At 44.0% G+C, this 24,230-nt stretch overlaps 1 protein-coding gene and 1 non-coding gene across 2 annotated transcripts in view; one reads left to right on the top strand and one right to left on the bottom strand.

Moving 5' to 3' along the window:
• Window positions 1-24,230, bottom strand: part of LOC124606657 (protein FAM166B-like) — a 323,554-nt gene that overhangs the window by 188,908 nt on the left and 110,416 nt on the right. The window lies entirely within an intron of this gene.
• Window positions 4,995-5,069, top strand: Trnat-ugu. Its single transcript has one exon. It is a non-coding gene; the product is annotated as a tRNA-Thr (tRNA).

Genomic DNA, 24,230 nt, shown 5'->3' with positions numbered 1-24,230 from the left:
AGTGCCGCCATCAGCAGATGCGCATATCGCTATCGCATGGTCTGTGACCATAGTGTATACGCACTATCACCTGAGGCAGTTACGATGCATGACACGTAGGCCACTGAAGTGGAGGCAACGGGAGAAGTCATTTTTTATAGCCCATGAGCCACTATAGAAAATAGGTAACCATTTATCTCTAATAAAGTTTTCTGTCCAGTTAAAGTCCCTCAGCGTCAGAGTATCTTCGTTGTCCATTTCTGGAATAGCTTTACTACAGAGGAGAAGGCGGTTTTCCTCTCCATGGGAACGCAAACAGTCTCTCTGATGGTGGTCAACAAAGGAACATTACATTTTTCTTTGTTGCAGTCTGCCTCTACGTTTATCTTTGTTATCTCAATTGCGCCGATGGCAGCGTAAAATTAGACAAACATTTGCATACCGTGTAGGTTAAGTTTGTCTTTTGCGGTAGCCGGTCAGTGTGGGGTTTTTAAACAGTTTTCCATGCTCATTTAGGCGAACTCCTGTCTGGTCCACAAATCTACGCTACAGAAAATACGATAAACAATCAGTTAAAATACGATGAGACCCAGAGCAACGTTTACGTGATTACAGATGGCGCACAGGAAGTCCTCTTGCGTTAACTGGGAACTGTGGCGAAAGGCAGGGCGTCCGGCCACAAAGTTAAATAAAATTTTTTTTCAGACCAAGAAAATCTCGTACGATGGGGTGATCTTAAAGAAGATACTGTTCCTTTTTCCAATTCATACAAGGCAGCTGCTACTTCACATTTCTAAAAGAATAAGATCTGACAAACCAGGTTTTTGGGACGAATAATTGAATATTGGAAACGTCAAACTTTTTATCTGATATTTCTTCACAATAACGCTGAAAATGCGTTTTATGCTCTCGGTAGACTTCTGCATGTATCTAGACTTGTTCCTAGTGCCAAGCCGTGGAGAAAATGTTCCATTCATTACTAGACAGCGCAAGGTCTGTGGCAAACAGTGCTTCTTTCTGATGTTCCAAGTACCGCGCCTCAACGTCTCCTTCACTTAGTTTTTAAGCAGTGTATGTAATTTATCTGTATGTAGAATAATGAATATTCTTTTTTTCCAAAAACTTTCTCCTCGTGTAAAGTGTGCTTTAGATGACGAATTCAATCGTTGAGTAAAACTGTTGGTTGGCCCTTTATTGCGCATGTGAGCAATGTCGTGAAACAAAACTTAAGCATTTTATTAAAATTTAATTTGAAATAATGAAAAATCAATAATTAAGCGCCGTAAGAATCTACCTGTATACTAAGTGAAACTATACAACAAACGCAATACAGAAGTACTTTGTGGAAGTTACTCAACACTAAGTGTAATGTCTGACTTTAAATATCCACGAAATAAAATGCTGCTCAACACGGAAGAAAATAAGTGTTTAATATTACTTTCACTGTAAATTAATCTGCTTACTTTGCCCAACACATGAAAATTCGGAAATAGTATTTTGCTCGCAAGAATGAAAAGTGAGATCTCCCTTGAAAGAAAAGTAACTTCTTGCTCAGCATGCTGTTTTGTGTCTGGTGTACCGATGTTCTTGAAATCAGCAAATACAGCAGCTAAAGAAAAATAATTACTGTAAACTTTTCTTTGCTTGTCAGAGACTATGTATCTCAGTGTGGCGTACTGTGCAAAGCACGAACGACAAAATATTTTAAACTTTATTAAGAGTGACGGAACAGGGTTTTACATTAAAGAAATGCGGTCTTTAAAAATTGACCTGATTATTGTCAAAAATAGAAAGACAATACAACATAAGAAGACTAACAATTATGAAATTCTCTCATTGCAAAAATTACAGACATTTCAACTAATTGCGTAATTTGTGACATAATGAAAAACATCAAATTAACGTAGAACATTAACATTACCACTTATCTTGTCAAAGATTTCGTTCAGTAGATGGTTCCGAAAAACAAACATTTCATTCTTGTGCGCGCTGTATGGGTTACCTTGAAATATTCCTCAAAAAAAAAAAAAAAAAAAAAAAATCAGTTCAATCAATAAGATAACTTTATAAACAAATTGTGATCATCATAAAATAGTCCAGATAATTTCTCCCAGACCTTTTTCCCTGAGACAACTGCTCACTACTATGCCTCTAATAAGAATGTAAGAATGCCCCAGCGGTGTCGAACTGACTGGCGACGGAGCGCACCATAGATTACATCAGCGAGAGTCAAGGATCTCATCCATTACTCGTGAAGAATACTCATGCATCTTCCTCTCAGTACAGCAAAGGTGAATTATTTACAATGGCACGAAACATGAAAACCTTACAAGTTGGACAGTGTGTGCGGTAAGCAAGAGTGAATGTACGCATTTGTTCGTATAAATAAAACGATCTTTGTAATGGAAGGAATACTTTGCAGTTACATAGAAATGAAAGTTAAGCAACTCCTTTGTTCAACAAGATGCACACAAGAATTTTGAGTCAGCTAAGGCTCTGAACACAATCCATGTAATTCTAATGTATGCAGTTGACTTCTCCCATTTTAAAGATGCTGCTGAAACACTGTCGATGCAGGCGTGTAAGATCTCGAAATACAGTATTATGGAAGTGTTTCATACTCACCCATGCCGGCCGGAGGAGCCGAGCGGTTCTAGGCGCTTCAGTCTGGAACCGCGCGACCGCTACGGTCGCAGGTTCGAACCCTCCCTTGGGCATGGATGTGTGTGATGTCCTTAGGTTAGTTAGGTTTAAGTAGTTCTAAGTTCTAGGGGGCTGATGACCTCAGAAGCTAAGTCCCATAGTGTTCAGAGCGATTTGAACCATACTTACTCATCTCAAATATCTACTGAAAATTCTTACTCTGAAACAGAAAAATAGGGAAGACTATACCTGACGCATGTCATGCCGTAATTCGTGTAAAAGACCAGTCATGTTAATAACTTGCAAAACAAAAAGATCAACTGACTATGTTGACACTTGTTCCTTACCAGCAAAGGCAGTTCTAAAGTGAACTTTTCAACACCTCACCTCACCGCAAGAATGGAGTTGTGTAAGAAGCCTCAATACCGAAAGATTTATTCTTTAATTTACTTCATTATTCTCTTGTAAAAATTGTAAAAACATGAGAAACGGTTTTTGTTGACTGCAGTCCTACTAGATGAAACACTACTGTTGTGTTTCTGTACTCGCATTATCATAAATAAAATTTAGTGCCTCTGCGTAATTGGTACTTTGAACAAAAACTTTCCTATTGGCACTTACGACCAGTTAGTTTCTTTGTACAACGCGTGGAATATTCTTAACAAATTATGTATTTTCTAATTTGTCTTTTTTTGCAGTGATAGGGTGAACAGAACAATTCTGTGGCATTAGAATACTCTCCGAATTTTCTGGATACAAATAAGTTATGTACAAAAGTGTTTTTTTTTTATTTTCCCGTCAAATTTAAAATGTGGCATCAGAATGTGTGATATGACCACTCCTCAGTTATTCACAACAGTCTGGCCGAAGCTGAAATTCCCGGCGTAGACCATTATTCTCGCTTGCCGGTTTTTTTTTTCTTTAAGAGTGCGCCCAGTCATGCGGAATTCTTGCATGCAGCAGGTGTCAGACGTGAGTTATAAAGCGAACTACAGTGGCGATAAAGAGGTGGGGGAGTGGGAGGTGGGGGGCGGGGGGGGGGGGGGAGCGGGGGGAAGGAATTCAGTGTTTCTGACGTGAGCAACGAGATAAACGGGAAACGGTGCCGCGCAGTCTGGTTCTACCGATAAGGTATACAGAAATAAGGCGAGGGGCACTTCTCCGACTAGCAAGAAAGTCTAGTACAGCAGCAGAGAAAAATACTTAAATGCTGAAGTGTGTACTTGCTGCAGAAAGTATCTACGAGACGTCTTTCGCTACATTGGATCTGTCAACGACGGAGTCTGAAGCGTTTCGTCCGTATCCTGCCCCGACTATTTCTCACTCCAGCGAAGTCACTTCCTGGAGCGTCTCATCCAGAGGTACACCAACGAAAGCCAGCTACCATGGTCTGGTGTGTTCGAACATCACAGGCGACCTCTGTTACTCAACTCCAGCTTCACACTGGGCATTTCATCGGCGCAGTACAGCCCTAAGTGATGCCTTTCCATCTACATGCCACTTCTGCATTATGACAACATTAATATTATTTGGGGGCATCCAGACTAGACACTACCAGGCTCCACAGCATCAGTTCTGCCAGTATCTCTCCCGCTTTTCAAAAACTCACCAGCGTCCCTTCCTGTATCAGCACTCTTGCGAGAAAGCTTATCGCGAATAAACACTTCGTCTCAGCCTATGTGTTGTTTCCAGGATTAATAGTTTACTCTACGCTGTAATGTACGCTCTGTGAAATACACAGATGAAAGCTGCGTGTCACAATGGAATTTTAACACAGGTCCTTCAAGAGTAAAAGATTCATTCTGGAAAACCCCTAACCTTCTCCTAAAAGGGATGACTATACTCTTTTGCTGCAGCAGGAGCAGTAATAGTGAAAGTAGCAGTCTTCGACTATGAATCACTCAGCAGTTTCAGAAAAGTACATACAGCAATTTACGTACTTACGGGTGTACTTTGACAAGGATGGGACTAACTGGAGGCCTTTGCCTAATACGTGGTAGAAACTATCCCGATATTAGCCTGGAGTAATCTACGGAGACTACAAAAAATCTGCATCAGGATGGGTAAATTGAGAAGAGATCCTCCGAATAAAATGACTATTTATAACAGAGCAACCTGAATCAGTTTCCACTAGTGTACAGTATTGTCTCGTTTGTGCATTCCTGCGAAGAATTTATTCTGTAATGTAGAAATCTAGTGCTACACTACTCGTTTATTTCTCAATACCAAGCCTTGCACACTACGCACTACACTAAATGATGGGCAAACATCTATTAGGCGCACTACGAATGTAGTGGTGTGGACATGTTGGGAATGTAGATCTCACGGGGAGCGTGCAAGGGATAAGTCCCTGCAGACGCACTATCCTCTGTGCCCGCGATGGCTCAGATGGATAGAGCGTCTGCCATGTAAGCAGGAGATCCCTGGTTCGAGTCCCGGTCGGGGCACACATTTTCAACATGTCCCCAATGAAGTACATCAACGCCTGTTTGCAGCTAGGGTGTTCATTTAATTATCACTTCATTTCTAGCAAAGCTCCATGGTCATCCACGGTAACTGTTCTTTCGGGAACAGATACTACCGTCATATATAACTATTACAGGACTGAGAGCGTACCATGCTGATGACATTCTGTTTACTAGTATCTGTGTGTGTTCACAGCACTTCACTTCAACAGAATCAATATTCATTCCTAGAATTCTTTTTTTATGTGGTCTATAGAATTACCATCAACATTTAATTCAACAGGTCGTTTCCCCTCTTCAGACTACAATTTACAGCATACGTTAATGGGAGCTGTATTTCACATTTTCGCTAACTAAGGATGGCACAAGCAGTGTTTCGATTACTCGTCGTTGGGTTCTCTGCTACGAGACAAAGGATATCCTCTTCACAATAGAGTGCCGCGAGTCCTTGGAGCACCATAACTTCCAGTTTCTCGCAGCGGTTGTTTTACTCTGCCGAAAATGGTACGTGACATCTAAACTACAACATGGACACGATGGCAGCCTCGTCTTTGATGCGGACAGTGATGTGAGTATCCCGATCTTCAAACTTATTTTATATCAAGACTATATATTTTTGGACATTGTTTCTTATCAAAATTTTCTACTAACTCTTCTCTACAGCAGTTAGAAGCCTCTGATAAGAACTTGGAAACACTGCATAGACATCAAGTAATGATGAGTGGAATATCCTCGCACTAACACTTTGTAATATTGCCAGTAATCTTGCTCAAAATGTGTTATCTGTAATGGTTTCCCTCACTTTCGTTTGGACACCTGCCATGTTAGTATTTCGGGAAATGGACGAGCTGACAGATTGGGCAAGCTTGCCACCAGGATGCCGATTCTGAAAATGGGGGTCCCAGAACCGGACCTTCGATCGTCAATACGCCATGCTGCACGACTGGAACTCATAATGGTCTGTTCTAATCCACCGCAACAAACTGAGGACAATTAAGGAGACCACGATCACGTGGCAGTCTTTCCAGCGTACTTCTCGCAGGGAATTCACTGTCCTCTGTCGACTACCGAACTATCAGTTTAGTAAGTCACAGCTGCCAAATACTAACACGAATTCTTTACAGACGAATGGAAAAACTAGTAGAAGCCAACCTCGGGGAAGATCAGTTTGGATTCCGTAGAAACAATGGAACACGTGAGGCAATACTGACCTTACGACTTATCTTAGAAGAAAGATTAAGGAAAGGCAAACCTACGTTTCTAGCATTTGTAGAGTTAGAGAAAGCTTTTGACAATGTTGGCTGGAATACTCTCTTTCAAATTCTAAAGGTGGCAGGGGTAAAATACAGGGAGCGAAAGGCTATTTACAATTTGTACAGAAACCAGATGGCAGTTATAAGAGTCGATGGACATAAAAGGGAAGCAGTGGTTGGGAAGGGAGTAAGACAGGGTTGTAGCCTCTCCCCGATGTTGTTCAATCTGTATATTGAGCAAGCAGTAAAGGAAACAAAAGAAAAATTCGGAGTAGGTATTAAAATTCATGGAGAAGAAATAAAAACGTTGAGGTTCGCCGATGACATTGTAATTCTGTCAGAGACAGCAAAGGACTTGGAAGAGCAGTTGAACGGAATGGACAGTGTCTTGAAAGGAGGGTATAAGATGAACATCAACAAAAGCAAAACGAGGATAATGGAATGTAGTCGAATTAATTCGGGTGATGCTGAGGGAATTAGATTAGGAAATGAGACACTTAAAGTAGTAAAGGAATTTTGCTATTTAGGGAGCAAAATAACTGATGATGGTCGAAGTAGAGAGGATATAAAATGTAGACTGGCAATGACAATGAAAGCGTTTCTCAAGTAGAGAAATTTGTTAACATCGAGTATAGATTTAAATGTCAGGAAGTCATTTCTGAAAGTATTTGTATGGAGTGTAGCCATGCATGGAAGTGAAACATGGACGATAAATAGTTTGGACAAGAAGAGAATAGAAGCTTTCGAAATGTGGTGCTACAGAAGAATGCTGAAGATTAGATGGGTAGATCACATAACTAATGAGGAAGTATTGAATAGGATTGGGGAGAAGAGAAGTTTGTGGCACAAATTGACCAGAAGAAGGGATCGGTTGGTAGGACATGTTCCGAGGCATCAAGGGATCACCAATTTAGTATTGGAGGGCAGTGTGGAGGGTAAAAATCGTAGAGGGAGACCAAGAGATGAATACACTAAGCTGATTCAGAAGGATGTAGGTTGCAGTAGGTACTGGGAGATGATGAAGCTTGCACAGGATAGAGTAGCATGGAGAGCTGCATCAGACCAGTCTCAGGACTGAAGACCACAACAACAACTGTCGACTCCGCATTGGCCACACTTGGCTGACACATTGAAAGGTGGCTACACTGAGCCACTGCGCCAGAGATTGCGCCAAAGAGTATTATTAAGCCGCCTCCACAGTGCTTGGAGAGAGCTCGTAGTAGTCAGTGCCTGTTAAGAACTCGTAGCAGTCAGTGCTTGGAGAGAGCTCGTAGTAGTCAGTGCCTGTCGAGGTCTCGTGGTAGTCTGTGCTGAGATGTAGCAGAGAGTGTTTGTTGAGATGTGCTATTAGGCAGTGCTTGCTGAGATGTGATATTGGAGAGTTCTGGTTGAGATATAATGTAAGGATTAGAGTGATTTTCATCAATATAAATGAGGTAACTAACTCCGTTTGTTTTTAATTTCAGTATCCTAAATAATGCGTCATTACAGGTTCAGTCAACAAAGCATCTGGCGTGTGTTCTTGTATTAGAGTGTAATTCTGCTTTCCTTACGCAATTATCGTATTTCTAAATTTCTTTTATCACGTCAGTATAATTGGTATTTAAAAATTGTCTTGTTGAAGAAGAACTGTGCCAGATGTGTACGTTGAGTCACACTCCCACACACAGAACAATTACATTTGTGCTTGGGTTTTGTAGGTTTTATAGTTGCTGGGGACTTAACTAATTAATTGTGTTAACGAAAAATTTCATTTCATTCTTGTTGTTGTTCTTTGCTGTCAGATATCGTAATAATACTAGTCAGGGTCAACCGATTACGAGACACAGTGTTATCGGCCATACAGCTACTAAAAACAAAAAGTATTTTCAATCATATTTAATTAAGCAAGTCACATTTAATTAAGCAAGTCACATTTAATTAAGCAAGTCACATTTAATTAAGCAAGTCACATTTAATTAAGCAAGTCACATTTAATTAAGCAAGTCACATTTAATTAAGCAAGTCACATTTAATTAAGCAAGTCACATTTAATTAAGCAAGTCACATTTAATTAAGCAAGTCACATTTAATTAAGCAAGTCACATTTAATTAAGCAAGTCACATTTAATTAAGCAAGTCACATTTAATTAAGCAAGTCACATTTAATTAAGCAAGTCACATTTAATTAAGCAAGTCACATTTAATTAAGCAAGTCACATTTAATTAAGCAAGTCACATTTAATTAAGCAAGTCACATTTAATTAAGCAAGTCACATTTAATTAAGCAAGTCACATTTAATTAAGCAAGTCACATTTAATTAAGCAAGTCACATTTAATTAAGCAAGTCACATTTAATTAAGCAAGTCACATTTAATTAAGCAAGTCACATTTAATTAAGCAAGTCACATTTAATTAAGCAAGTCACATTTAATTAAGCAAGTCACATTTAATTAAGCAAGTCACATTTAATTAAGCAAGTCACATTTAATTAAGCAAGTCACATTTAATTAAGCAAGTCACATTTAATTAAGCAAGTCACATTTAATTAAGCAAGTCACATTTAATTAAGCAAGTCACATTTAATTAAGCAAGTCACATTTAATTAAGCAAGTCACATTTAATTAAGCAAGTCACATTTAATTAAGCAAGTCACATTTAATTAAGCAAGTCACATTTAATTAAGCAAGTCACATTTAATTAAGCAAGTCACATTTAATTAAGCAAGTCACATTTAATTAAGCAAGTCACATTTAATTAAGCAAGTCACATTTAATTAAGCAAGTCACATTTAATTAAGCAAGTCACATTTAATTAAGCAAGTCACATTTAATTAAGCAAGTCACATTTAATTAAGCAAGTCACATTTAATTAAGCAAGTCACATTTAATTAAGCAAGTCACATTTAATTAAGCAAGTCACATTTAATTAAGCAAGTCACATTTAATTAAGCAAGTCACATTTAATTAAGCAAGTCACATTTAATTAAGCAAGTCACATTTAATTAAGCAAGTCACATTTAATTAAGCAAGTCACATTTAATTAAGCAAGTCACATTTAATTAAGCAAGTCACATTTAATTAAGCAAGTCACATTTAATTAAGCAAGTCACATTTAATTAAGCAAGTCACATTTAATTAAGCAAGTCACATTTAATTAAGCAAGTCACATTTAATTAAGCAAGTCACATTTAATTAAGCAAGTCACATTTAATTAAGCAAGTCACATTTAATTAAGCAAGTCACATTTAATTAAGCAAGTCACATTTAATTAAGCAAGTCACATTTAATTAAGCAAGTCACATTTAATTAAGCAAGTCACATTTAATTAAGCAAGTCACATTTAATTAAGCAAGTCACATTTAATTAAGCAAGTCACATTTAATTAAGCAAGTCACATTTAATTAAGCAAGTCACATTTAATTAAGCAAGTCACATTTAATTAAGCAAGTCACATTTAATTAAGCAAGTCACATTTAATTAAGCAAGTCACATTTAATTAAGCAAGTCACATTTAATTAAGCAAGTCACATTTAATTAAGCAAGTCACATTTAATTAAGCAAGTCACATTTAATTAAGCAAGTCACATTTAATTAAGCAAGTCACATTTAATTAAGCAAGTCACATTTAATTAAGCAAGTCACATTTAATTAAGCAAGTCACATTTAATTAAGCAAGTCACATTTAATTAAGCAAGTCACATTTAATTAAGCAAGTCACATTTAATTAAGCAAGTCACATTTAATTAAGCAAGTCACATTTAATTAAGCAAGTCACATTTAATTAAGCAAGTCACATTTAATTAAGCAAGTCACATTTAATTAAGCAAGTCACATTTAATTAAGCAAGTCACATTTAATTAAGCAAGTCACATTTAATTAAGCAAGTCACATTTAATTAAGCAAGTCACATTTAATTAAGCAAGTCACATTTAATTAAGCAAGTCACATTTAATTAAGCAAGTCACATTTAATTAAGCAAGTCACATTTAATTAAGCAAGTCACATTTAATTAAGCAAGTCACATTTAATTAAGCAAGTCACATTTAATTAAGCAAGTCACATTTAATTAAGCAAGTCACATTTAATTAAGCAAGTCACATTTAATTAAGCAAGTCACATTTAATTAAGCAAGTCACATTTAATTAAGCAAGTCACATTTAATTAAGCAAGTCACATTTAATTAAGCAAGTCACATTTAATTAAGCAAGTCACATTTAATTAAGCAAGTCACATTTAATTAAGCAAGTCACATTTAATTAAGCAAGTCACATTTAATTAAGCAAGTCACATTTAATTAAGCAAGTCACATTTAATTAAGCAAGTCACATTTAATTAAGCAAGTCACATTTAATTAAGCAAGTCATATTTAATTAAGCAAGTCATATTTAATTAAGCAAGTCATATTTAATTAAGCAAGTCTCCCGTAAGTCCAACCCCTCGTCCAAGTCGTGGGAGATGGGCAACGGCACAAAGTAGGGGACTGCCTATAGGGGCGATGTACAGCGGGGACTTCGTGTGCCCCAGGACCGCTACGGTAGCTGGGAAGGCCCTATGGGAACCCTGAAACGTGACGGCTAACGGGGCTCTGGTGAAGCTGCGATAGGCCTAGCAAGCCAGTAGTGGATAAATCAACTGCTTTTAAAAAGGGAACATGCCTCTGATCACGGAACGGATTTACAGGAAACCGACCAAGCAATGGAAAAGGATTACGAGATGGTTTACGACTGGACACCTTAAACGTAAGGACTCTAACTGGGAAGTTAGAAGAAATTGTAGAAATGATGAAAAGGAGGAAATTGGACATCTAGGGACTTGCTGAGACTAGGTGGAGAGGAGTTGGTGAAAAACCACTAAGTAAAGGATGTAAACTGTACTGGATAGGGAATGAGAGGGGAAGAAATGGAGTGGCAATAGTGGTCAGAGAGGGTCTGCAGGAGGAGGTGGAAGGTATCAATGATCGAATGATAAAAGCCAGAGTATGAGTGAAAGGAAAAAGCATTGAAATCACCCAAGCATATGCCCCACAGGTGGGGTGTACAAAACAGGAGAAGGAGGAATTTGAAGATGACATGCAAAAGCAGCTAAATGGAGGTAATCAGATTATAATAGGGGACCTCAATGCACATGTTGGCACAGACAGGAAAGGATTCGAGGAGATAACGGGACCAGAGGGCTGGGGGAACCGAAATAGAGAAGGAAAATTGTTGCTGGAATTCTGCAAGAGGAATGGGCTGGCGATCGCAAATTCCTGGTACAAGAAGAGAAGTAGCCACCAAATTACTTGGTACAATGGAGACTGGTCCCAAACTTCAGTAGTAGACTATGTACTAGTGGATAGGCAGATGATGAGCAGCCTCACAGATGTTAAGGTCATTCCATCTGAGGCCTTAGACAGTGACCATCGGCTGTTGGTAGCCACCCTGAGAGAGAAAAAAGATAGGAGGGCAACAGACATACAGGAGAAAAGGTTGAAGACATGGATGCTGAAAGAGGATGAACGGAGGACCCAGTACCAGACACTGATCAGGAAGAAGCTGCCAAAGGAAGATCAGAGAACAGTGGAAGAAGAATGGGGAGATTTTAAGAGGGCTCTAGTTGAGGCAGCTGAGACTGTGTGCGGAAGAACTAGCACAAAGAGGAGAAGTAAGGAAACCCCATGGTGGAAAAACATATGTAAAGAGGCAGTACTTCGAAAGAACAAAGCCTTCAGAGAATGGTTCCAGACCCGAACAGAGGAAGCTAGGGTAAAATATAAGGGAAGCAAGAAAGCGGCACAGAGCATAGTAAGGGCGGAGAAGAAGAAGTGGATGGAAAAATGGACAAGAATGTTAGAAGAGGACAGTGAAGGGAACAAAAAAAGTACTTTACACCATGGTAAGAAATAAGAGGAATGACAGAAGCGAGTGCCTGAGGATCATGGATAATAATGGAAGAGTTGTGGAGGAAATGCATGAGCTCAAAAAGATTTGGAAGGAGTATTTTGAAGATCTTTTTTGTTTGTTTGTGGTTTTAGGGCGCAAAACTTCTATGGTCATTAGCGCCCAGCCCGTGACGTAGAAAACAGGAAAAAAACGAAATTTAAAATCAGCAGCAATGGAAACAAAGTCAGAAAATTTGAGAAACTAAAGGCAGAAGGAATGCTTAAAAGTCCACTATAGAAAGGGGTTGGTTGTCCCCAAAAAAAAAAGGTTCAAATGACTGACGTCATTTCACTGTCACTAATAAACTGTAGAACGCGGTCAGCTGAGCGCGTGTCATCTGCTAAAATCAACGATAGATCAGGCGATAGCTGTAGACGGGAGCGTAACGGATTAAAATAGGGGCATTCAATTAAAAGGTGTCTGACCGTCCACAGCTGAGAGCAGTGGGGACAGAGTGGGGGAGGATCACCGCTTAAAAGATGTCGATGACTAAAAAGACAGTGCCCTATCCGGAGTCTAGCTAAAATTACCTCCTCCCGACGACGCGTTCGGGAGGAAGAGGTCCAAGCGCAAGGAACGGCTTTCACTTCCCGCAATTTATTGTGGGGAAGTGTTGACCAATGCGCATGCCATAAGTGAGTAACTTGGCGACATAAACCGCTCCGTAGATCGCTAAACGGAAGAGACTGAAGAGCTGGCCGAGGAAGAGAAACTGCAGCCTTGGCCGCTATATCTGCCGCCTCATTTCCACAGATACCAGCGTGTCCCGGGAGCCAGAGGAACGCCACTGAGACGCCCCCCAGGTGGAGCAAGCGCAGACAGTCCTGAATCCGGTGGACCAGAGGGTGCACAGGGTAAAGAGCTTGGAGACTTAGGAGAGAGCTGAGAGAATCTGAGCAGATTACGTACTGTATCCGCTGATGGCGGCGGATGTAGTGGACAGCCTGGAGAACAGCGTAAAGCTCCGCAGTATAAACCGAACACTGGTCGGGAAGCCGAAAGTGATTTGGGGTGTCGCCAACAATATAGGCACTCCCTACACCTAACGATGTTTTCGAGCCATCGGTGTAAATAAATGTGGCTTCCGTCATTTGTGCACATAGAGCAGCAAATGCCCGACGGTAAACAAGTGTAGGGGTACCATCTTTGGGAAATTGACATAGGTCTCTGAGCAAGTCGATCCGGGGACGGTGCCAAGGCGGTGCTGTACCCCAAGTTGTCAAGAAGGTTTTAGGAAAGCGGAAGGAAAGAGAATGGAGCAGTTGACGGAAGCGGACTCCCGGGGGTAGTAGGGAGGAGGAGCGGCCTGCATACCCGACATCAAAGGAGGCGTCGAAAAAAAGGTTATGGGCTGGATTAGCAGGCATGGAAGACAGATGGCTAGCATAACGACTCAGAAGGACTGCCCGCCGATTGGACAGCGGAGGTTCAGCAGTCTCAGCATAAAGGCTTTCCACAGGGCTGGTGTAAAAAGCTCCAGACACTAAACGTAATCCACGGTGGTGGATAGAGTCGAGACGCCGAAGAATAGACGGCCGAGCAGAGGAGTAGACTATGCTTCCATAATCCAATTTCGAGCGCACTAAGGCGCGATAGAGGCGGAGAAGGACCACCCGGTCCGCTCCCCAAGAGGTACCATTCAGGACACGGAGGGTGTTAAGGGAACGCAGACAGCGAGCCGAAAGATAGGAAACGTGGGAGGACCAGCACAGTTTTCTGTCAAACATAAGACCCAAGAATTTAACGACGTCGGAAAACGGAAGGTTGACAGGACCTAGATGTAAGGAGGGCGGAAGAAACTCCTTACGTCGCCAAAAATTAACACAAACGGTCTTACTGGGTGAGAAACGGAAGCCGGTTTCGATGCTCCACGAGTGGAGGCGATCGAGACATCCTTGAAGACGTCTTTCAAGAAGGCTGGTCCTTTGAGAACTGTAGTAGATCGCAAAATCGTCCACAAAGAGGGAGCCCGAGACATCAGGAAGGAGACAATCCATAATTGGATTAATGGCGATGGCAAACAGTACAACACTCAGCACGGAGCCCTGGGGTACCCCGTTTTCTTGGGAGAAGGTACGGGAGAGAGTAGTGTTCACCCGCACCCTAAATGTGCGCTCTGCCATAAATTCGCGAAGAAAAAGGGGCAGCCGGCCTCGAAAGCCCCAAGAGAACAGTGTGCGGAGGATGCCTGTCCTCCAACAGGTATCGTACGCTCTCTCCAGATCAAAAAATATTGCTACCGTTTGGCGTTTCCGGAGAAAATTGTTCATGATATAAGTGGAGAGAGCAACAAGATGGTCAACAGCAGAACGATGCTTTCGGAATCCGCATTGGGCTGGTGTTAAAAGACTGCGGGACTCCAGCCACCAAGCTAAACGGTAATTCACCATACGCTCCAAAACCTTACAGACACTACTCGTGAGAGAAATGGGGCGATAGCTAGAGGGGAGATGTTTGTCCTTTCCAGGTTTCGGAACGGGAACGACAATAGCTTCCCGCCATCGCCTGGGAAAGGTACTGTCGGTCCAAATTCGATTATAAAGGCGAAGGAGGTGACGCAGGCTATGGGTTGATAAATGCAGCAACATTTGGACATGGATACCATCCGGTCCTGGGGCGGAGGAGCGAGAAGTAGAGAGTGCATGTTGGAGTTCGCGCATGGAGAAAACAGTATTGTAGCTTTCGCGATTTTGAGAGGAGAAAGCAAGATGTCGCACTTCCGCTGCACGTTTCTTCGGGAGAAACGCTGGCGGGTAATTTGAAGAGCTCGAAATCTCAGCAAAGTGCTGACCCAATGAGTTAGAAATTGCGACGGGGTCCACTAAGGTATCATGCGCGACAGTGAGCCCAGAGACCGGGGAGAAACTAGGCGCGCCTGAGAACCGTCGAAGCCGACTCCAAACTTCCGAGGAGGGAGTGAAGTTGTTAAATGAGCTAGTAAAGAATTTCCAGCTTGCCTTCTTGCTATCGCGGATGACGCGACGGCATCGCGCACGGAGCTGCTTATATCGGATACAGTTGGACAAAGTTGGATGGTGACGGAAAATGCGAAGAGCACGTCGCCGCTCACGTAGTGCGTCACGGCAGGCCTCGTTCCACCACGGAACTGGAGGGCGCCGGGGCAATTCGGAGGTGCGTGGTATTGAACGTTCCGCAGCTGTGAGAATAACGTCGGTAAAATGTGTGACCTCATCGTCGACGCTGGGAAAGCGACGGTCATCGAATGTCGCTAGAGACGAAAAAAGTGTCCAATCGGCTTGGGCAAACTTCCAGCGTCGCGAGCGCATATATGGCAGTTGAGGCTGCAGTCGAAGAACACATGGAAAGTGGTCACTCGAGTGTGTATCATCAAGGGCGAACCATTCGAAGCGCCGAGCTAGCGGAACAGTACCGACCGCAAGGTCCAAATGGGATAAATTTGCCGTGGAGGCAGACAAAAATGTAGGGACCCCAGTGTTGAGGCAGACTAGATCCGCTTGGTGGAAGACGTCTAGCAATAGTGAGCCACGTGGACAAGGATGTGGAGATCCCCAAAGCGGGTGGTGGGCATTGAAGTCCCCAACCAGCAAATAGGGGGGTGGAAGCTGATCAAGAAGATGAAGGAGATCAGCTCGTGCCATTGGTGTAGACGATGGAATGTATACCGTACAAAGAGAGAACGTGTATCCAGAAAGGGAAAGACGGACGGCGACAGCTTGGAAGGAAGTGTTTAAGGGGATTGGGTGATAATGGAGAGTATCATGGAGCAGAATCATGAGTCCTCCATGGGCTGGAGTGCCTTCAACTGAGGGGAGGTCATATCGGACGGACTGAAAATGAGGGAGAACAAAGCGGTCATGGGGACGCAGCTTTGTTTCCTGAAGACAGAAGATGACCGGCGAGTAGGATCGTAAGAGGATCGACAATTCCTCCCGATTGGCGCGAATGCCGCGGATATTCCAGTGGATAATGGACATAGGGTGAACAGAAAATGGAGGAACGGCACCAAGGGTGCTGTCAACTCAACGACTGCTCAGAGCTTGCGACCGACAGCATGGAATGGCATTCAGTCGAAGGCAGAACATCCTGATCCATAGGTTGGTCAGGAGCAGCTCCTGCCACCAACGATCGGCCAGTTGACCGGCCACCAACAGTGCGCCTCGGCGACACAGAAGATGGCCGAGGGCGATTTCCGCCAGGTGGTGCTGTAGATGGGACACGCCTTGGCGGAGAAGGAGAGGAACTGTGTTTCTTCGTAGCCTTCTTGGAGGTATGTTTAGATGAAGGAGGAACCGATGGTTGTGAAGTTGCAGTACGTAAAAACTCTTCACGAGAATGCTCTTTTTTTGTAGACTTGCCGTCTGACTTTTGGGCTCGAGATTTAGCAGAACCCGACGAAGGGTGAGCCATAGAGTGGGCAGGCGAAAGAGGTGAGGTTGAACGGGCGATCTTTGCGCTGGCCGATCTGACGACCGTGGTACTAAATGTGAGGTCGCAAGTCTGTGTGGCCGCCTCCTTTGTTGGCCGAGGAGAAGCAAGGACAGCGCTGTATTTTCCTTTCTGAGGCACGGTGGGCTGTCGACTGGCGAGTAACTTTCGAGCAGCAAAGGTCGACACCTTTTCCTTCACTCTTATTTCCTGGATCAGCTTTTCGTCCTTAAAAACAGGGCAATCTCGAGAGGAAGCAGCGTGGTCACCCATACAGTTGATGCAGCGAGGGGATGGAGGTGGACAAGCACCCTCATGGGCATCCCTGCCACACGTAACACATTTGGCCGGATTGGAACAGGACTGGCTGGTGTGATTGAACCGCTGACATCGATAGCAACGCGTAGGGTTTGGGACATACGGGCGAACGGAAATTATCTCATAGCCTGCTTTGATTTTTGATGGGAGTTGAACTTTGTCAAAAGTCAAGAAGACAGTGCGGGTTGGAATGATGTTCGAGTCAACCCTTTTCATAACCCGATGAACAGCAGTGACGCCCTGGTCAGACAGGTAGTGCTGAATTTCTTCGTCAGACAATCCATCGAGGGAGCGTGTATAAACGACTCCACGCGAGGAATTTAAGGTACGGTGCGGTTCCACCCGGACAGGGAAGGTGTGGAGCAGAGAAGTACGCAGCAATTTTTGAGCCTGGAGGGCACTGTGTGTTTCTAACAACAGGGTACCATTCCGTAATCTGGAACAAGACTTTACAGGACCCGCAATTGCGTCGACACCTTTCTGAATAATGAAAGGGTTGACCGTGGAAAAGTCGTGACCTTCGTCAGACCGAGAAACAACAAGGAACTGTGGCAACGATGGAAGAACCGTCTGTGGCTGAGACTCAGTGAACTTACGTTTGTGAGCAGACATAGTGGAAGGTGAGGAAACCATTGCGGAAGAATCCCCCATGATTACCGGCGTCTCCGATGGCGCGCTCCTCCCTTGTGGGGGCCCTCACCGAGGGCACACCCGCCTTAGGTGATTGTTCACACCTCAGGTCACACCTCCCGACATACGGACGGAGGGACCAATCGGCACTTTCGGAAGGTATCAGCTCGGGTAATCACCCCTCCCTGGGCCTGGCCTTTACCAGGGGGTACGTACGTGTCCTACCTGTCTACCCGGGGCGGGGAATTACGCGTTACCCCGTCACCGGCTACGCATGGAAGTGCGTGGGTCGGCCTTCAGACACGCACAGGGAGGAAGAAAGAGAAAGGGAAAGGAAAGAAGAGGGGGTCTCAAACGCCGCAGCGGAGAAAAGGGTAAAGAGAAGAGGTAAGGAAAGGAGAAGGACAAAGGAAGGAAGAAGACAGACAAGCAAGGAAGAAGAAGAATGCGGTACATTTACACGCGTCCGTCTCCGGACGTAGGCGCAAACCATGCTCCCAGAGGGGGAGAAAGTAAAGGAAAGAGCAAGAGGTGAGGGGGGGGTGAAGACAGGGGATGGGGAAGGATGCGGAAAGGGAAGGTATGCAGCCCGGAAAGGAAGGAAGGCCACATTAGCTCGGGGCCCCGTGCTCGCTACGCACGTATCCACAAAAGAGATGTGGATCCCCTGGGGGGATTTTGAAGATCTGTTGAATGCCGTCAAGCGGGTAACTAACAGCGATGGAGAACCTAAGGCAGCAGACGATTATAATAGTGGGGAAATTGATGATCTAACTTGGAATGAAGTGGAAGAAGCCATAAAGAGGATGAAAGGGGGCAAGGCACCAGGTTGGGACGAAGTAACAGTGGATATGATACGAGCAGCAGGAGAAGTAGGAACCCAGTGGCTATACAGAGTGCTGAGGGTGGTGTGGAAGGAGAACAGAATTCCTGAGGATTGGAAGAAAGGAATTATAGTCCCGATCTTCAAGAAAGGGGATAAAAGGAGATGTGAGAACTACAGAGGAATCACCCTGCTATGCCACTGTGGAAAAATCTATGAAAAAGATCCTGGAGAAGAGAATAAGAAGCAGTATTGAAAGTAGACTGCAAGAGGAGCAGTATGGTTTCAGACCGGGAAGATCAACAACGGACCTCATATTTACGGTAAGGCAACTGCACGAAAGGCACTATGAGTACGGGAAGGACTTAATCATGGCCTTTTTAGATATTGAGAAGGCTTATGACAGTATCTATAGGGACAAGCTCTGGGATGTGCTGAACGCAAAAGGGATAGATGAAGAGATAACACGAAAAGTCAGAAAAATGTATGAGGGAAGTGAGAGTTGTGTGAAAGTGGGGAGGGAACGTACTGCATGGTTCAAGCTGGAAAATGGGCTGCGACAGGGAAGTGCACTTTCGCCTTTGTTGTTTATTATTGTTATGGATGAAATCCTACAGCAAGTATCAGATGCAATTGGAGATCATAAAATGAAAGCAGTGCTTTTTGCCGATGACCTGATGTTATGGGGAAATTGCGAGGAGGAGGTGCAAGAGCAGTTAGATGTATGGGAGGCAATGGCAGCACAATATGGAATGCATTTCTCTGTACAGAAAAGTGAAATAATTGTCACAACAAGGAAGAAGAAGAGACCAAATGTGGATATAACTTGTGGAGGGGAAAAACTACAAGTGGTAGAGAACTTCAAGTACCTGGGAAGCATGATTGAAAGTAAGGGGGGAAACGCAATGGAAATAAATGAAAGGTGCAGAAAAGCAGGGCAGTTCTTCAAATGCATTAGGGGGCTTATTTGGAGCAAGGAGGTGCCACAGAAATCCAAGGGAATTATATACCGAACCTACTTTGTCCCCATATTGGCATACGGAAGTGAGACATGGGTAATGCACAAAAGCGACAAAAGTAGAATACAAGCTAGTGAAATGAAGTTCCAGAGGAGCAGGTTGAGTGTAACAAGACGAGACAGATTGCGAAATGTGTATGTGAGGGAAAGACTCAAGGAGGAACCAGTACAGGACAGGATAGAAAAATCAAGACTGCAGTGGTATGGACACATGAAGAGAATGGATGAGGGAAGAATTCCAAAGAGGATGTTTGATCTGCAACTGGAGGGGAAGAGGCCCAGGGGAAGACCAAGAGATAGATGGGTGAAGGGAGTGAAGGAATGTGTGACGAGAAGAGGAGAGAACTGGACGAAGGTGGAAGAGGGGGAATGGTGGAAAGACAGAACACGATGGAGAGGCTTGTGTTCCCGACAGACCCAGCCAGTGGCTGGAAACTGTCCAAGATGATGATGATGATGATTTAATTAAGCCCCCATGCAACATGGCCGACACATGGCCACATTCTCCGATGTGCGGGGAGCCTCAATGCCGATGCGTAGCCCGCCTGACGTTGGCCCACCCACTCAGACTGCTAATTTGGCTGCATTGAGGCGGCATTCTCATCTTCCTGACACACAACCCCTGGCGCTAGCAAACGACGCCGAAGCGACTGACCTGGTGTTTCGCTTTGCCAGCGAAGGTAGTTTTTATTAATCCCTGTAAAGTAGGGCTTTTCGGCCTCATTGAAGAGCTGAGGGGCTGTGGGGCACTCTTCTCCTACTGCCCCCCTTCCCCCTCCATGGGTCCCTTGGTGTTACTTGCTCGGTGGCCCAACCTGGTCTTTACCCTTCCCATATTTTTATTCTCTTTATTCTTTTTATTCTTTTTCATTTCTCGGTTTTAATGCCTTGTCGCGACTGATCTTTCAACGACTTCTCTCTGCTCCCTTTCCTCGGCTTTTATCTCTGATTTTTACTGTGTTATACTTAGGGTTTCTAGGATTTTCCTTTCGCTTCCTTCCTTTGACAACCACTCCTGGCTTGCCTTTGAACGGATGAAGGAACTTATCACCTTGCAATTTAGTCCGTTTCATTCCAGACCAACCAAACAACCAATTTACAGCTTATAAATCACAAACTGTTACTCCGATCTACATGTACATGTAGAATGACGGTTACTTAGCTAGGTATCCTAAGAAAACGTCGTTAAGGTTCTTGAACGATATTTTTCAATATTATTGTTGTCACCATCTAGAGAACAGCTATCCACAGAGGCTTGCCAATTATGATAATTTATCGGGGATTTGAGTCAGCGAAATACTACTATATTTTGAAAAATATTTATTGATGTTTTAAGGCGTTACTAACACTATGGACGGTGCTTTTGGAACAAAGTGTCGCTTAAGAGGATTCGAGTTAACTCTCAGAAATGATAGGAGGCATACATAGAGGTGACTAATGTAGTGGGATATCGTCTAATATCGTGTCGGACCTCGTTTTGCCTGGCTTAGTGTAGCAACTCGACGGACATTGAACCAAGGATAACTCGTTGCTTTCTACTTTGAAGTGCGAGATCGAGATGCAAACCTGGCTATATATTCTATAATTACTTCCACGTTCTGCTGTGTCGTCATCGTCGTCGTCGTCGTCGTCGTCTGTCCCAAGACTGGTTTGTTGCAGCTCTCCACGCTAGTCTGGCCTGTGAAAGCTTCATCTCTTAACTAGCAGAGTGAGGTGGCGCAGTGGCTAGCACACTGGACTCGCATACGGGAGGACGACGGACGACGACGGTTCAATCCCGCATCCGGCCATCCTGACTTAGGTTTTCCGTGATTACCCTAAATCGCTCCACGCAAATGCCGGGATGGTTCTTTGAAAGGGCACGGCCGACTTTCTTTCCTATCCTTCCCTAATACGATGAGACCGATGACCTCGCTGACAGGTCTCTTTTCCCAAACAACCCAACCCTCTGTGTTAACTACCGTAGCCTATATCCACTTGCATCTGCTTTCTGTACTTACACTTTTGTGGCTCTCTACAATTTTTGCACACCACACTTTCCTCAGTTACCGAATTGAAGGTTAATTGAGGTCTCAGGATGCGCCCTATTAACTGGTCGCTTAATTTAGTGAAGTTGCGCCATAATTTTTTCAATTTTTTTTTATACCAGTCTTTGATCACAATATAAATTCCTTCGACGATTACCGGTTTCAGTCAGTAATGACTCTTCAGATCTACAATATAAAACACATATTCGCGACCATGTCGCAGCTGCTGATAATTTTTGCTCTATTCGATTCATTATTCTTCCTCCCCCTCCCCCCAGTCGATTTACCGATCTAATTACTCTCATTCGCATGTGAACCACTTTAAAAACCTATTCTCTTTTTGCCTGAACTGTTTATCGTCCACATTTCAGTTCCGTATAAGGCTACACTCCACAGAAATACTTTCAGGAAACCTTTACAAGACAAATTTATATTCGAAGTAGACAAATATTTTTCAGAATCGCTTATCTTGCAATTGGCAGTTTATTAGGAAATGATGCACTATAAATACTAGATATTCGCTGTTTGGACAGCAAAAAATTGACACTACCGAAGAGAGATTATAAAGTAAAAACTGCCAATTTCCTCGGCATCGCCTGCTTTAGTTCGGTACATGCAATTGCTTTTGTTGATGTTCATCTTTTCAAGACACTATCCATTCCGTGGAACTGCTGTTCCAAGTCTGTTGCCGTCTCTTACAATTGCTGTCATTGGCAAAGCTTGAAGTTTTTATTTCTTCTCCCTCGACCTTAAAATCTCTTCAAAATTCTCCTTGGTTTCCTCTATTGCATACTTAAAGTACAGGTTGAATTACATTGAGATAGGCTACGTCTGAGTTCCTTCACAACTGCTTCCCTTTCATCTGCTACTCTTACTACTGCAATTTAAAACCGTTTTTAATTCAGCCTCGACCGCAATGAAACATTTATAAGCAATTGTAACCGGTTTCGGTCAAAATGTTTACATCTTCAGACCATATTACATCATAATGGCAAACGGTGGCTGTGAACGGAGCAGTGGATTCACGATAACTGTTCCTTTTACTCCCACCAACTGCCGTCATTGTGTAATAGGGTCTGAAGATGGTCACACATTTTGACCAAAACAGGTTACAATTCCATAATAAAATTTTCACTCTGCAGCAGTGTGCGCTGATATGAAACTTTCTGGCAGATTAGATTTACAGGTTACAATTTCTGTTGGACCATCTCCTCCTCCTCCTCATATACATATCTCCACTTTATTCGCTCTCATCCCAGTAAGGGGTTGTTGCTTCTTACGTCGACAGTGTTTATTTCCAGATAACAAGGAATATGTGCACAAAGTTTGGTTGAAATCGATCCAGGGGTGGCTTGTCACATACACTCCTGGAAATTGAAATAAGAACACCGTGAATTCATTGTCCCAGGAAGGGGAAACTTTATTGACACATTCCTGGGGTCAGATACATCACATGATCACACTGACAGAACCACAGGCACATAGACACAGGCAACAGAGCATGCACAATGTCGGCACTAGTACAGTGTATATCCACCTTTCGCAGCAATGCAGGCTGCTATTCTCCCATGGAGACGATCGTAGAGATGCTGGATGTAGTCCTGTGGAACGGCTTGCCATGCCATTTCCACCTGGCGCCTCAGTTGGACCAGCGTTCGTGCTGGACGTGCAGACCGCGTGGGACGACGCTTCATCCAGTCCCAAACATGCTCAATGGGGGACAGATCCGGAGATCTTGCTGGCCAGGGTAGTTGACTTACACCCTCTAGAGCACGTTGGGTGGCACGGGATACATGCGGACGTGCATTGTCCTGTTGGAACAGCAAGTTCCCTTGCCGGTCTAGGAATGGTAGAATGATGGGTTCGATGACGGTTTGGATGTACCGTGCACTATTCAGTGTCCCCTCAACGACCACCAGTGGTGTACGGCCAGTGTAGGAGATCGCTCCCCACACCATGATGCCGGGTGTTGGCCCTGTGTGCCTGTATGCAGTCCTGACTGTGGCGCTCACCTGCACGGCGCCAAACACGCATACGACCGTCATTGGCACCAAGGCAGAAGCGACTCTCATCGCTGAAGACGACACGTCTCCATTCGTCCCTCCATTCACGCCTGTCGCGACACCACTGGAGGCGGGCTGCACGATGTTGGGGCGTGAGCGGAAGACGGCCTAACGGTGTGCGGGACCGTAGCCCAGCTTCATGGAGACGGTTGCGAATGGTCCTCGCCGATACCCCAGGAGCAACAGTGTCCCTAATTTGCTGTGAAGTGGCGGTGCGGTCCCCTACGGCACTGCGTAGGATCCTACGGCCTTGGCGTGCATCCGTGCGTCGCTGCGGTCCGGTCCCAGGTCGACGGGCACGTGCACCTTCCGCCGACCACTGGCGACAACATCGATGTACTGTGGAGACCTCACGCCCCACGTGTTGAGCAATTCGGCGGTACGTCCACCCGGCCTCCCGCATGCCCACTATACGCCCTCGCTCAAAGTCCGTCAACTGCACATACGGTTCACGTCCACGCTGTCGCGGCATGCTACCAGTGTTAAAGACTGCGATGGAGCTCCGTATGCCACGGCAAACTGGCTGACACTGACGGCGGCGGTGCACAAATGCTGCGCAGCTAGCACCAATCGACGGCCAACACCGCGGTTCCTGGTGTGTCCGCTGCGCCGTGCGTGTGATCATTGCTTGTACAGCCCTCTCGCAGTGTCCGGAGCAAGTATGGTGGGTCTGACACACCGGTGTCAATGTGTTCTTTTTT

Source organism: Schistocerca americana, chromosome 3, assembly GCF_021461395.2.
Source record: "Schistocerca americana isolate TAMUIC-IGC-003095 chromosome 3, iqSchAmer2.1, whole genome shotgun sequence".
In the NCBI taxonomy this organism is placed as follows: Eukaryota; Metazoa; Arthropoda; class Insecta; order Orthoptera; family Acrididae; genus Schistocerca; species Schistocerca americana.
The sequence above is the reverse complement of the archived record's forward strand: the minus strand, read 5'-3'. Positions and strand labels throughout refer to the sequence as shown.